General features: G+C 40.9%; 1 non-coding gene across 1 annotated transcript; it reads left to right on the forward strand.

The window, feature by feature from the left end:
* The first annotated feature begins 10,913 nt into the window (after window positions 1-10,913).
* Window positions 10,914-11,017, forward strand: LOC130964033 (small nucleolar RNA R71). Its single transcript, XR_009080146.1, has one exon. It is a non-coding gene; the product is annotated as a small nucleolar RNA R71 (small nucleolar RNA).
* Window positions 11,018-16,042: the final 5,025 nt, after the last annotated feature.

The following is a 16,042-nucleotide window of genomic DNA, read 5'->3' on the forward strand; positions in this document are numbered from 1 at the left end:
GTTTTATGCATTTTCTTGAGCCTTAAGTAATCATTTGGGCCAAATAGTCATGCTTGTTTTAAATCATTCAAACATGAGGATTTTGATGCAAATTCCATGAGTTTTTAGTTATATTCCTTGAATGCTATGAATGGATGAATTCTCATGAAATTTTGCAAGACTTTGATGCAATTGTTTGGATGATTTCAGGGAAGAAGAGGCTAGGCAAGGAAGCAACAAAATGAATAAAGGAAGCTTGAATATCAAATGGGACGTTTAAGCTCCAGTTTAAGGTTAAACTGGAGCTTAAACGCCAAAATTATGAGAAGAAAGGAAATGCTATAACTGGCGTTTAACCTCCAGTTTGATCTCAAACTGGAAGTTAAACGCCAAAATGAGAAATGGCACTAAGGAGCATTCCACGTTTAACCTCCAGTTTGACCTCAAACTGGAGGTTAAACGCCAGAATGATGGGAGGTTAAACGTGTTATATGGAAACAGCTTGACCATGCCTTCTTCAAACATAAATAACTTGAGCTACAAAACTCCAAATGAGGTGATTCAAAATGCATTGGGAAGAAGACATCTAGAGCTTTCCAAGCATATATGGCATGCATGGTGGATACTAAAAATTAAGGGAGAAAACAGCCCCGTAATGTGCATAGAAGAGCATAGTACCAACATGCAATCAGGCCAGCTGACCTCTTCACCTTCCATGGAGTATAACTCGAGTTGTAGAACTCCAATTGAGGTGCTTCCAGTTGCATTGGAAAGTAGACATCCATAGCTTTCCAACGAGGTATAATAGTCCATATTTGGCATCAAATTGGCAAGGTTGACAAGAGAACAAAGTGACGACTCAATGAAAGGGAAGTGTTTCCACGTTTAACCTCCAGTTTGACCTCAAACTGGAGGTTAAACGTGTTCGATGGTTTTCCTTCCTCCAGGGTGTTTTCTTCAATTCCAAGTTTAACCTCCAGTTTGACCTCAAACTAGAGGTTAAACGTGGTCGACCCAAATTGCCTCCAGGGTGTGCTTTCTTCATTTCCAAGTTTAACCTCCAGTTTAACCTTAAACTGGAGGTTAAACGTGTTCGACTATGTACACTCCTGGGTTGCTTCGTTTGAGTGTAGTTTAATGGATCATTATCCTTTTTGGATCAATTATGTCACTCTACCCTTCAAGCAAGCAAGGCCCATCAACAACACCAAATCAAGGCCACAAGAATCATCTAGAATAGTTTATTTTCATTTGAATGTAATTTGCTTTTAATTTCATTTTCATTTGTAATTTAGGGAGCCTATTTAAAGGCCTTAGTTTCTGCATTTGAGGACAGACTGGATTGGAGGGGAATCCAGCCCCTTGAGGGGGATCTTTTACAGACTTCACTTTTAGCAATTTATTTTCTCTGTAATTGAATTCTGAGCTATGAAACACTAACCCCTTTCATTGGGTTAGGGAGCTCTATTGTAATTCAATGAATCAATAATAGTTTCATCTTCTTCTTCAATCTTTTCTCTTGAATTTTGTTAGAAAGCTTCTCGATCTAACTCCATTGGTTAGTTATCTTGGGAAAGAAACTATCCATAATTGGAATCCTTCGGAACCTTGGGAAAGGAATGATGGATTCATGCTAGAGAAGCTTTCTCACAATGAATTGGATTGGGGTTTGGATGGATATTGTGACATGTAATCCTACCAAATTGTGGTCCATGAAATTGTGTGGTATAATCAGTGATAGAGCTTCATCTCTTCTTATGAACATTTAAACCAAGGGATTGGGAATTTGTTTGTTTTTAGAGAGAATTGGTGAGCCAAGGAATTGGGATCCAATCATATAAGATTGCCAAGCAAGATTCAATGAATGCATTGGTTGAGGAAGAGATGAAAATGTCTTGATTTGGAGATTTCAATATCTCCTGACCCCAATGAACCCCCATTTCTGATCTCCACTTCTATTTACATTCTGCCATTTTCAATTCATGCAATCACCCCAATTCCCTTTTATTTTTAGCAATTTACTTTCTCGCACTTTAATTCTCGCAATTTAAGTTTATGCAATTTCAATTCCTTGCAATTTACGTTTCCTGCCATATTTACTTTATGCAAATTCACATCCAATTCTTGATTCCGCTCAACTAATCAAACTTCTAATTCGAATTGCTCATTCAACCAATCCTTGTGGGATTCGACCTCACTCTATTGTGAGTTTTTACTTGACGACGATAACCGGTGCACTTGCCGGAAGGAATTTTGCCGATCGTGCAATTTCCTTAATCGTAGCTATACTCAGTTTATAGCGCATCACAAAGCAAGCGCACAACAAATGAAAGAACGCCCCAGGGTTCACAAGAAAACCAGAAAACCATCATCAAAACCCAAGGGCACCCTTTTGGAGGCAACGATACAGAATACAGAAGGGAAGAAATGCTACAAGCCAAAACACTAGCTCTCAACAAAAGAAACATAAACAGAAATCCAGGCGCCAACATTTCTTCGAGGGTGCAAGCAAAGCAAAAAGATCAAAACTTTCCTTAAAATAAACATGCAATACCACCGAAAACCAACATAGAACAACTAGCAAACCAGGAAAGCATAGAAGGCATGACAAAAGAAAGAAAAAGCACCAACCTACGATGAAGAAGGAGCAACCGCAACAAATGCACAACAGAGGCACGAACGATCCATGCCGAGGAGCGCTTCGAAAATTCAAAAAAAGGTAGGAATCCGGAGGAAAAATCAAAGGAGCAAGAGCGAAAGGAAAGAAATCCTTTCTCTAGGTATGAGGAAACAAAGACGAAGAGCAAGTAGATAGTGATGATTTCAAATAAAATGCAAAGAGGGAAAAGAAATGGCAAAATGAATAAAGGCCCAATCAATAGGCTTTAAAGACGCTCGCACACTCCCAAGAAACTAACGTCATGCCGCAATTAAGGAGTGAAAGCAAAAATGCTTCGCATTTCCAAAACGGCATTTAAATGACGTGAAGCTCACGAACGGAGGAAGTACACCAAACAAGATGCTTGAACAACGACTTCTCCAAAGAGATCGAGGCTCAGAAAGCACGATCTCATGGAAAGGTTCAAGCTTAAGCAGGGACACTGTTCATACCCTGGACCGAGCTATAAGGTCCAGGTTAGACGAAGACAAATCGACTGACCTCTTTAAAGTTTGGTCACCGCTGATGCACAAAAACTTGTCTCTCAACAAATTTTCCTTCGGCAAGTATACCGAATTGTCGTCAAGTAAAAACTCACAATGGAGTGAGGTCGAATCCCACATGGATTGATTGGTCAAGCAATTTTAGTTGGAAGAGTATGCTAGTTGAGATAAATAAAAGGTGGTTGATATTGCAGGAAATTAAATGGCGAGAAAGTAAATGGCAGAAAATAAAGTGCAGAATCTTAAATGGAGATTGGGGAGATGAACATGGAAATAAATGGCAGAAAGTAAAGAGAATGGGTAAGATCAGAAATGGGGAATTCATTGGGCTTAGGAGATGTTGAATTCTCCGGATCAACTTCATTCTCATCTCTTTCTCAATCAATGCATTCATTGATCTCCTTGGCAATCTTAAGTGATTGGATCCCAATTCCTTGGCAATCCAATCTCTCTAAGCTTGAACAATTGCCCAATTCCTTGATTTAATTGCTCATGGGAAGAGATGAAGTGTGGTCACTGATTTAATTACATGTCACTATATTCGCCCAGACCCCAATTTGGTCCAACATGAGAAAGCATTTCTAGCATGATCTCTTCATCCCTTTTCCAAGGCTCAGAGGAGATCCAATTATGGAGAGTTTCTTTTCCAAGACAACTAACCAATTGAATTAAGATCGAAAGCTTTCTAGCAAATCAAGAGAAAAGAAAGAAGAAGAAGAATGAAAACTATAACTGATCCATCAAATTACAACAGAGCTCCCTAACCCAATGAAATGGGTTTAGTTGTTCATAGCTCTGGGAATAGAAAATGGCAGAAAAGAATACATGCTTAACTAGAAAATGCAGAAAAGTAAATGTACAGAGGGTAGCTCTCCAAAGTGCCAAGCTTCTCTATAGTTCAAAACTACTCCTATATATACTACTCTTCTTGACCTTTTAGTGAGTTCTTCAAGTCTTGGATGTGGGCCTTAGATCTTGAGTTGAAGCAAGTACATTCTTCAGTGGGCTCAGCTTGCAGAAAAGTGTGAGTTAGGCATGGGCGTTAGTTAGGACGTTATTTGTGTTAATGCTAAGTGAAAATGTGGGTTCGAGAACGTTAGTGGAAATCACCTTTCTCACTAACGTTCCAACCCCAAAATGGTCCACGTTAACTTCAACGTTAGTGGCACTAACATGACCACTAACGTTGACTCATGATCCTTCACAAACGTTATTGGGAATCACCTTTTCCAATAACGTTGCATTGTGCCCCCTTTCCCCATGTTAGAGTTCACATTAACTAGGTTAACGTGGCTCTTAACGTGGGCATGCCTAAGCTTCGAGAGCGTTAGTGACACTTACCTTTGTCACTAACGCTCCAAACGCCCCTCCTCTTCACGTTAGAGTTCACGTTAGCAAGGTTAATGTGGCCACTAACGTGGTAGTGAATGCCATCTCCAATGTTAGTGACAAAGGTGAGTGTCACTAACGTTGGCTCCTCATGTATAGCTCCACGTTATCTCTCACGTTAGTGGTCTTAACGTGACCACTAACATGGGCAATGCTGGCTTAATCCAACGTTAGTGACAAAGGTGAGTGTCACTAACGTTGGCATTGTCTTTTCCTTCCACGTTAGAGTTCACGTTAACTAAGTTAACGTGACTCTTAACGTGGCTAATTGCCAATTTGTAGCATTAGTGGTATTCACTTTCACCACTAACGCTGGAGCTCCCTTTTTTTCCACGTTAACTACTACATTAACCTATTTAACGTGCCAATTATTGTGGGCTTATGATGGCTTCGCAGGCGTTATTGGTGGTCACCTTTTTTATTAACGCTACAAGCTTGTCCCTATTCCACGTTAGTGGTTACGTTAATTAGGTTAACGTGACTGCTAACGTGGCTTCTTCTTGCTTCCTTTGTCTTGAAATCAAGCAAATAAAGTGCATCAAAGCTCTAGCCCATGTCATGAGATTATGCATCATCAATTTGTCATTTAATACTTGCAAATTCCTCATGAAATCATGTAAAATTCACACTAGTTGCTTGAATCAAGGTGTAAATGAAATTTCATCCAAAACTTGCTTATTTTCTAAGAAAATGCATGAAACTACCTTAAAACAGTAAAGAAAAGGTCAGTGAAACTGGCCTAGATGCTCTGGCATCACAACACCAAACTTAAAGCTTGCTTGTCCCTAAGCAAGTACTGAAACATAGGAAGAATGAATAAAAGAACAAGATAAACAATATAAAAGTAAAATTCCTAGTTTTTGGGGTTTCATGCATAGCAACTTAGGTTCATTCCTTTACTGGTTTTCAGGCCTTTATCATGCCCTTGAACACTCTCTTGATTGCATCCTTTGAAACTTCCTAATTGTTGATCCTTCCTTCTTTTTCAGGTTTTATTGCATTCCTTTTTAGGCTAAGTGCTCTGTAAGAGGGCGACTCTTTAAGATAAGCTTTCAGCCAACACTCCCGAACCAGTTGGTTCAAGGTGCTAGGTGTTAAGGCACCCCTAAGGACTTACTCCCTCAAGTCTCTTTCCCCCATACATACACACCACAGGCACATGGTTTGTTATTTTTCTTTCTTGAGACCTTGGTGTTCAGCACCTCTTTGGGTTGCTAAGTGTTCTGTAGCAAAGGTTACTCTTGATAGTAGACTTTCAGCTGATAATCCCAGATTAGTTAATCCAAGTTACCAAGTGATAAGGCACCCCTAAGAGCTTATTCATCCAAGCATATCCCTTGCACATGAACACCACAAACACATGCCTCAATTTTCAAACCCTTGGTGCCTAGCATCATCTCTTATTGTTTTTCTTTCTTTTTTGACTTTTATTGCTCTCTCTCTTTTCTTATTAGGATCTTATCGATTAGCTAGTCTCCTGGGGTGTGTTTCAAGCATATGATTCAGGGTAGGTAGTTGCCTTCCTACCTTGTTGGTGAACCAACTTAGCTAATTGATCACCCTACCACAAACATTCAGAATTTACTTCACAAGATACTCCACTCTTGTTCTTTTCATAACATCTTCTTTTTGATTGACTTAAAGGACAAGCATACAATAAGCAAGATGAAAATGAAGCATGAACATTAGACTAGTAAGCATAGACCTAAGCAAATAAAGCTTTAAAGGCAGAATTGAAAATCCTAAACTACTATGGAAGCATGCTCTATTTCATACATGATTTTCCTTATTTAAAGCATGAAAGAGATAAAACTAAGAAGGAACTTTACCACCTTTTACTTATTGGAATGCTCATGTCCCTTTGTCTTGGGGTCCTCCTTGATTGCTTGAGTCCCCATTTCCTTTGCGCTTCTCGATCAGCTTTTTCCAGAAACCAGCATCCTCCATCTTCTTCTTTAATGCTTCCTTTTGTTGTTTCACCTTTCCCTCTTCTTGTTCAGTTAAGTCCTTGTGGACTGCCTCATAACTTGGAATGGCAGGGTGCAAGTTATGCATATGCCCAATTATATAAGTTAACTTGGCCTGAGTGTTTATGCTAAATTCTTCCCGATGCAGTTACCTTCCTTCGTTGAGCACACTGAATTCGTTGAATGCTTTCATCTGGGCTATCTGGCGTTGGTTGAGTTCTTGAAGGCATTTGTCTTGGCTCTCTTGCCTTTCGATCACTTGATTGATGGCTTGGGTGAGTTGGGAGTAATGCTCCTGTTGCAACTCCATTTGCTGTTTCTGCCACTCTCTTTGTTGATCCATCTAACCAGAAAGTAGTTCTTCTTGACGATCCATCCTTTGAGATTGGACATGCAGTTGTTGTTCTTGTCCCTCCATATAGCTCCTTGCCAGATCCTCAATGGCTCCTTGAATGTGAAACAGATTTATGCTGGTTGGATCATATTGCCCTTCTTGCTGGTACCCTGTTTGTTGGGGTTCTTCTTGGTGAGGTTCTTCTTTGTGAGGCTCTTCTTGTGTAGTTCTTTTCCCTATCTGAGGTCTTCTTTGTTGTTGCGCGGGTGTCACATAGTTTATACGCTGGAGGGTAACTAATCTCCCAGGATTTACCCACTGTGGATTGTTATCTTCGAATACAACCTTGGCTTTCATGCATAATCTAAGGATGGTGCTGGGGTACCAAAGTCTAGCACCCGGATCATTCTTCTCGGCTGAATCCTGGATCCCTTCAACTATGATTTCGTGCACATTGATGTCCCCACCCTTTACTAAGCAATGTACCATGGTAGCTCAAGCAATATTGACCTCAGAATTATTTGCGGCTGGAAGGATAGACCTTCTTACAAGCTCAAACCATCCCTTGGCTTCCGGGATGAGGTCTCCTCTCCTAATGAACCGCAGCCTCTTATTCGAGTATCTTTCCCAATCAGATCCTATCACACACATATCATTCACTATTTCTTCAAGTTCATCTTCGTCGGGGGCATTGCTTATTCTTACTTGATAACTGAACTCATCAAAATGTGGCGATTTTAGCTGAAGAGTCCTTGTTATAGCATTGGGGCTGAAGTCCACCTCTGTTCCTCTCACATAGCTTTTGAAGGTGGGGGCCCTAGTACTGTCTTCTTTGGCCATATTGGCATAGAATTCATTGATGAGGTTCGCATTTATCTTAGTTTCTGGGTTCGTGAGCTTTTGCCAACCCCTCTGTGCAATCTTCTCTCTAATCTTTGGGCACTCATCTTCATTGAACTGGAATGTCAACTCTGGTAATATTTTCTTATTTTTGATCCGTTCATATTGGAGCTCATGGAAGGCGGTCTTGAATCTCCTGGTATCGAAAGGAGGCTACCCCATAGGTTCCTTCCCTGTTCTCCTCTTAGAGCTCGACAATGCCATGAGTGATGGTTGGTATATTTGCGACTCACAAGATGTGGCCATGAGAATGTATATGAAACTTTTGGTGGAGGATGGGGTGTGTGTTTGAGAGAAGGACGAGAGAGATGGATGGGAATGACAATTACGCATGGAATGGGTGTAAAGTGGAGGTTATATAGGGAAATGATGAGAGTGAAGAGTGTGGATTGATAGCATAGCTTAATGATGGATGGTTGGGGTTTCGCATTGGATGAGCACACGGATCACCTCTTTTATGAGGGTCTTGGTTCGGTCTCCAAGGCTATCCAACTTCCAATGTTGCATGGCAACACTTCCCAAGATACTCCCCTTAAAGACAAGTGTGTGGTTTCCTTGGTATAGTGGCCGAACCTCCTTTCTTTGGTTGTCCCATCAAGTACCACCAATCCCCTTTTTGATTTCCTATACAAGACAAAAGGAATGCAAAAAAGATCAATTGATTTTTTGGTGGGAAAAATTAAAGTATGAAATAGCTACTGTTAAAATCTTTTTCTTTTGTTTTTAAAAATAACTAAATGCTTTTCATGAATGCAAATCAATTGACCAATCAATTTCCCATGCATGCAATGTTGGTAACACCAAACTTATTTGTGATCATATGGTGCAACAAGATTCGAAAAGAATCTCATACCATTGAGTGTGTTCAAGCCCTCTTGGTGTGCCTTGAACACCAAACTTATCATGTACTATATGCTGCATGTAGGGATTCTTATATTGTTTGTCGAAATTGATTTAGAATCCATGGACTTTACTTTATTACTACTATTAGAGATTAAAAAGAGAGGGTATAGAACATGGGTTGCCTTCCATGAAGCGCTTCTTTAGCGTCATTAGCTTGACGTTTGGCCCTTGTCAGGGTGGTTGGTAGTGCTTTAAATCTTCCCCTCTTGCAGTGAATCTGCTTCCGTTGGCTTTGTTAAGAAGTTCCACATGTTCTAAGGACAAGATTTTATTGATGGTATACACTGGAGGCAGCTGAGATGGAATGGTGGGGAGATGGGGTGGTATAGATGGAAAGTAAGCAGATACCACTTTATCTCATGGAGAGAAATTCTCTGTAGGGACTTTCTTATTTCTCCATCCCCTCGGAAGAAGGTAGAAGAAAACCAAGTTGCAGCAGTCATTACTTCATCACCAGCTCAAGAAGGAGTGAATGTAGGAGAAGAAGGTGACTGGTAACAAGCCAACTATGTTGGAAACTCACTCAGACAGATCCATGATCCATACTCCAAAACTTATAATTCTGGATGGAGAAATCACCCTAACTTTGGGTGGGGAAACCAACAAGACCAAGGCCAAGACCAGAGATACCACAACCACAATCCCAACAACAATGCAACTCACCAACATACCTCACAGAGATCCTATCAACACTTACCTAATCACCCTTCTCAACCACCTAATCTCAACCCACCATCACCAACCGAGGATAGACTTTCCGAAATTGAGGCTCTACTTGAAGACATATGCAAAGAAGTCCAAGACAACAGAGTGTTCAAGGATGAAGTGCGTGCTAATATCAAAAACCAAGGGGAAAACATCAAGAGGCTGGAGTCCCAAGTAGGATATCTTTCTCAACAGTTTCCCAAACTTATTGATAGTTTCCCAAGTGATACAGAGAAGAACCCAAGAGGAGAAATAAAGAAAGTAAGGTGGGAAGAATGCAAGATAATCACCACAAGTGATGAGAGGAGTATGGAGGAAATAGACACACATAAAGAACATCTCCAAGATAGTCCAAAGGGAATTCATGAAGAAAGAAACTATACACCCCATCCCACACACAAGGAGAAGCTAAAGAAAAAGGGGGAGGGGGCCTTGAACCCATATGCACCCTTTCCCCAAAGGCTCAAAGGTGGTGTAGCAAGGAGAATGTATTCAAGGTTCCTTTACATGTTTGCATCTCTTGATGTAAATATACCATTCATTAAGGCCCTCCAACAAATGCCCTTCTACATCAAGTACATAAAGGAACTGCTGGCCAAAAAGAGTTCATTGAAGGGTGGACAAACAATAAAGATGAATAAGGAGTGCAGTGCTCTCATCCAAACAGAGCCACCTACTAAGAAGAAGGATCCAGGGAGTTTCCACATTCCCTGTGCTATAGGAGAGACAATGATTGATAAGGGACTCTGTGACCTGGGAGCAAGTATCAACTTAATGCCTCTATCCCTCACGAAAAAGCTTCAAATCAATAAGCTAACACCCACAGATGTAATCATCAGATTGGCTGACAAAACTCAAAAACAGGCAATATGAGTTGTTGAGAACGTGTTAGTGAAGGTTGGGAACTACTTCCTGCCCACGGACTTTGTTATCCTAGAAATGGAAGAGAATCCCATCCATCCCATCATCTTGGAAAGGCCATTTTTAGCCACAGTCAGGGCGCTTATAGATGTGGAGCGAGGAAAGCTAGTATTGAGGATACACGATGAACAGCTCACCTTCAACGTTTTCAAACCATCACAAGAAGCAGATGATGATAATGAAGAGTCGAAGGAAGAGCCAGACAAGGGGGCGCAAGCACCACACTTAAGAACTTCTATGGTTGACAACCAATGTGATCAGAAGGAGCAACAGTCAAGTGTAATCCAAGAGAAACTAGACCCACTAGAGTCATCTGAGACAAGCAATAAAACCCTCCTGAAAGAAGAAACCACAAGGAGCAAAGTGACATCAAGGAACACAAGGAAAAAGGCATGAGATCTGCTAGCTGCTTGGTGATCATCTTATTTTGAGCCAGCAATGCATCCATATGGTTCATCTTCATTACTCCTCGAGTGTTGCTTCTTTCAGAAGCATAGAAGTAGTCATTCTCAGCTACCATTTCAATGACATCTATGGCTTCTTCAATAGTTTTCTTCTTATTTAGAGAGCCTCCTGATGAATGGTCTACAGCCTTCTTTGACTCATAAGAAAGACCTTCATAGAAAATGTGAAGTTGAACCCATTCATTGAATATGTCAGGTGGGCATCTTCTTGTTAAGTCCTTAAACCTCTCCCATGCCTCATAAAGAGTTTCACCATCTTGTTGCTTGAATGTTTGCACCTCAGCTCTCAGCCTGTTAATTCTTTGAGGAGGGTAGAATCTTGCCAAAAACTTGTTCACCACATCTTCCCAATTTGTTAAGCTCTTTTTCGAGAAGGATTCTAGCCACTTAAATGCTTTGTCCCTAGGTGAAAAAAGGAACAAAAACAGCCTATAGACATCTGGATGGACTCCATTAGACTTCACAGTGTCACATATTCTCAGGGAGGTGGTTAGATGTTAATTGGGATCTTCTTGGGCACTTCCTCCAAATGAGCAGTTGTTCTGAACAAGGGTGATGAGCTGGGGTTTTAATTCAAAGTTGTTGGCATGTATGGTGGGCCTTTGGATGCTACTTCCATAATTTCCTAGGTTTGGATTGATGTAAGAGCCTAGAACTCTCCTCTCTTGCCCAGCATGATTTACAGGGCCTTCTCTGGCATGGTTGTGGGCTTCTCTTTCATGGTTGTTTTCCAAGTTCTCCTCCATGTTTGTTTCAAAGTACTCTTCCTCTTCCTCAGCACAAACAACTCCTTTCCCTCTTGCTTCCCTCCTCAATCTACGGAGGGTTTTCTCAGGTTTCGAATCAAAAGAAGTTGAAGCTCCGCTTCTTCTCCCTGTCATACAACTAAAGAGGCACAATGCAAGAAATAAAATGAAGTGATTATTCTTGTTAGAGTGATTGTTAGTGTGAGTGGTGCAAATTATCAAACAGTTAGTGGGTCAGTAAGTAGAATTGTAAATAACAAGAAAGAAAGAAAATAGAGAGGGTATAGGGGGTGAGGAAGAAACTGAATCAACTGAAGGTAAATGACTAGCTAAAGTAAACAAATAAAAGAAAAATGCTCAATCTAGTGAACTTCCAACTTAATCATTGTTGATACAAAATCAATCCCCGGCAACGGCTCTAGAAACTTGATGCACAAAAACTTGTCTCTCAACAAATTTCCCTTCGGCAAGTATACCGAATTGTCGTCAAGTAAAAACCCACAATGGAGTGAGGTCGAATCCCACAGAGATTGATTGGTCAAGCAATTTTAGTTGGAAGAGTATGCTAGTTGAGCTAAATAGAAGGTGGTTGATATTGCAGGAAATTAAATGGCGAGAAAGTAAATGGCAGAAAATAAAGTGCAGAATCTTAAATGGAGATTGGGGGAGATGAACATGGAAATAAATGGCAGAAAGTAAAGAGAATGCGTAAGATCAGAAATGGGGAATTCATTGGGCTTAGGAGATGTTGAATTCTCCGGATCAACTTCATTCTCATCTCTTCCTCAATCAATGCATTCATTGATCTCCTTGGCAATCTTAAGTGATTGGATCCCAATTTCTTGGCAAACCAATCTCTCTAAGCTTGAACAATTGCCCAATTCCTTGATTTAATTGCTCATGGGAAGAGATGAAGTGTGGTCACTGATTATACCACATGTATTTTCAAATCAAAGTATTGGGAGGATTACATGTCACTACATCCGCCCTGACTCCAATTTGGTCCAACATGAGAAAGCATTTCTAGCATGATCTCCTCATCCCTTTTCCAAGGCTCAGAGGAGATCCAATTATGGAGAGTTTCTTTTCCAAGACAACTAACCAACTGAAGTAAGATCGAAAGCTTTCTAGCAAATCAAGAGAAAAGAAAGAGGAAGAAGAATGAAAACTATAATTGATCCATCAAATTACAACAGAGCTCCCTAATCCAATGAAAGGGGTTTAGTTGTTCATAGCTCTGGGAATGGAAAATGGCAGAAAAGAATACATGCTTAACTAGAAAATACAGAAAAGTAAATATACAGAAGGTAGTTCTCCAAAGTGCCAAGCTTCTCTATAGTTCAAAACTACTCCTATATATACTACTCTTCTTGACCTTCCAGTGAGTTCTTCAAGTCTTGGATGTGGGCCTTAGATCTTGAGTTGAAGCAAGTACATTCTTCAGTGGGTTTAACTTGCAGAAAAGTGTGAGTTAGGCATGGGCATTAGTTAGGACGTTAGTGGTGTTAACGCTAAGTGAAAATGTGGGTTCGAGAACGTTAGTGGCAATCACCTTTCTCGCTAACGTTCCAATCCTAAAATGGTCCACGTTAACTTCAACGTTAGTGGCACTAACGTGACCACTAACGTTGCCTCATGATCCTTCGCAAACGTTATTGGGAATCACCTTTTCCAATAACGTTGCATTGTGCCCCCTTTCCCCACGTTAGAGTTCACGTTAACTAGGTTAACGTGGATCTTAACATGGGCATGCCTAAGCTTCGAGAGCATTAGTGACACTTACCTTTGTCACTAACGCTCCAAACACCCCTCCTCTTCACGTTAGAGTTCACGTTAACTAGGTTAACGTGGCCACTAACGTGGTAGTGAATGCCATCTCCAACGTTAGTGACAAAGGTGAGTGTCATTAACGTTGGCTCCTCATGTATAGCTCCACGTTATCTCTCACGTTAGTGGTCTTAACGCGACCACTAACGTGGGCAATGCTGGCTTAATCCAACATTAGTGACAAAGGTGAGTGTCACTAATGTTGGCATTGTCTTTCCCTTCCACGTTAGAGTTCACGTTAACTAAGTTAACGTGACTCTTAACGTGGCTAATTGCCAATTTGTAGCGTTAGTGGTATTCACTTTTACCACTAACGCTGGAGCTACCTTTTTCTCCACGTTAACTACTACGTTAACCTAGTTAACGTGGCAATTAACGTGGGCTTATGATGGCTTCGCAGGTGTTATTGGTGGTCACCTTTTTCATTAACGCTACAAGCTTGTCCCTATTCCACGTTAGTGGTTACGTTAATTAGGTTAATGTGACTGTTAATGTGGCTTCTTCTGGCTTCCTTTGTCCTGAAATCAAACAAATAAAGTGCATCAAAGCTCTAGCCTAAGTCATGAGATTATGCATCATCAATTTGTCATTCAATCCTTGCAAAATCCTCATGAAATTATGTAAAATTCACAGTAGTTGCTTGAATGAAGGTGTAAATGAAATTTCATCCAAAACTTGCTTATTTCCTAAGAAAATGCATGAAACTACCTTAAAACAGTAAAGAAAAGGTCAGTGAAACTGGCCTAGATGCCCTGGCATCAGCCGCCGACCTCTTCACAAAGAGCTCGGATAAATCGCCACAGAGGCCCAAAGAGGCCCGAGAAAGAAGAGTCACCGCCTACTAGAAGGCGGTTGGCCAAAAGATAAGAGATCTCACCCACAAAAGATAAGATAAGATAACAAAATTATCTCAAGGAAGGTCACTCCATGTTATAAATACGCTGGAGCACCCAGGTATAACATATACTCCATTTCTACAAAAAAACCTGCCTAAAGCCCGTACGGACTTAAGCATCAGAGTCTCTTGCAGGTACCACCACCCCCCTGGTGACCCCGGATTGATAACACCTCAAGACTACAACAGATCGGACCCGACGATCCCGGTCACATCAGAAGATCTCGTCCTAGATCGTCTACTTCAACATTTCAGGAAATCCTCGGAACATCTTTCCAAGCTCAAACATCTCAATTCAAGCATCCAAGGTCCACTTGACAAGCTTCCAATGTTTCCAAATAAACTCAATCAAGCCTCAATCAAGCCTCAATCATTGCAACTTGATTCTAATTCACCAATTTGCCTCCAACCAACATAATACTCAACCTAATTTCATGCAAGGTCATATACCACCACCAAATTCAATACCCAACATCATAAAATTGAAAAAATAAAAAATATTATGACCTCCTTCCGTTGCCCATTTGAAAATTAGGGTAAAACCCACTTATAATCTATGCTAGAGTACCTCTAAACTATCAAAATCACCAAAATCTCTCAATACGCATACCCAAATCACGAAACTGAAAGGGGAAAAACTGGACAAGAAATCAGAAATTTCTTACCAAATTGTTCGGGTAGAGAATTTCGAGACGAATGCGTGGCCGCTGATGGCTCATCAATCAGAGCTTCAGATTAAAAGTTATGAAAGATTGAAACTTTGGGGTGTTAAGGGTTTTGGTTCCTTTCCTTCTGCTCTCTTCTTTTAGCATAGGAGGCTGAAATGAATGGGAAAGGGGGCTGAAGTAAGGCTTATATGGGTTGGGCCTTGGGCCCAATATGGGCCCAGTCTAAGGATGGCAACGGGTCTTCATAGGGGCAGGACATACCACCCGCCCCCCGTCCCCTGCCCCCAATATCTATCCCCATCCCCGTGGCGGGTAACGGGAACCTGATGCCAGGGCATCTTGGCCAGTTTCACTGACATTTTCTTTACTGTTTTAGGGTAGTTTCATGCATTTTCTTAGTAAATAAGCAAGTTTTGGGTAAAAATACACTTACATCTTGATTCAAGCAAACATTGTGAATATTACATGATTTCATGAGAATTATGCATGAATTAAAAGATAAAATGGATGATGCATGATCTCATGACTTGGAACAGAGCTTTGATGCACCCTGTTTGTTTGATTTCAGGACAAAGGAATCAAATAAGAGCCACGTTAGCCGCCACGTTAGTCTCACTAACGTGACCACTAACGTGGAATAGGAGCAAGCTTGCAGAGTTAGTGGAAAAGTTATCATCAATAACGCCTTCAAAAGCCATCATAACCCACGTTAGTTGCTTCGTTAGTTACATTAACATGGGAACTAACGTGGAAGGAAAGGGAAGCTCCAACGTTAGTGGTAAAAGTAAACACCACTAACGTTCCAAAGGGCCATAAATAGCCACGTTAATCCAATTAACGTGAACTCTAACGTGGAATAAGAAGAGATAGGCCAACGTTAGTGACACCTACCTTTGTCACTAACATTGGGGAAGGCCAAGATTGCCTATGTTAATGGTCATGTTAAGACCACTAACGTGAATGGTAATGTGGAGCAAGGGATGATAGACCAACGTTAATGACACTCACCTTTGTCACTAATGTTGGAGGTGGCAAGCACACCCACGTTAGTCGTCACGTTAATGCCATTAACGTGAAGCACTAATGTGGGAAGAAGGGGCGTTTTGAAGCGTTAGTGACAAAGGTAAGTGTCACTAACGCCCTTGAGCTTTGGCATGCCCACGTTAAGGGCCATGTTAGTTA

This window comes from Arachis stenosperma, chromosome 2 (assembly GCF_014773155.1).
Source record: "Arachis stenosperma cultivar V10309 chromosome 2, arast.V10309.gnm1.PFL2, whole genome shotgun sequence".
Classification (NCBI taxonomy): domain Eukaryota; kingdom Viridiplantae; phylum Streptophyta; class Magnoliopsida; order Fabales; family Fabaceae; genus Arachis; species Arachis stenosperma.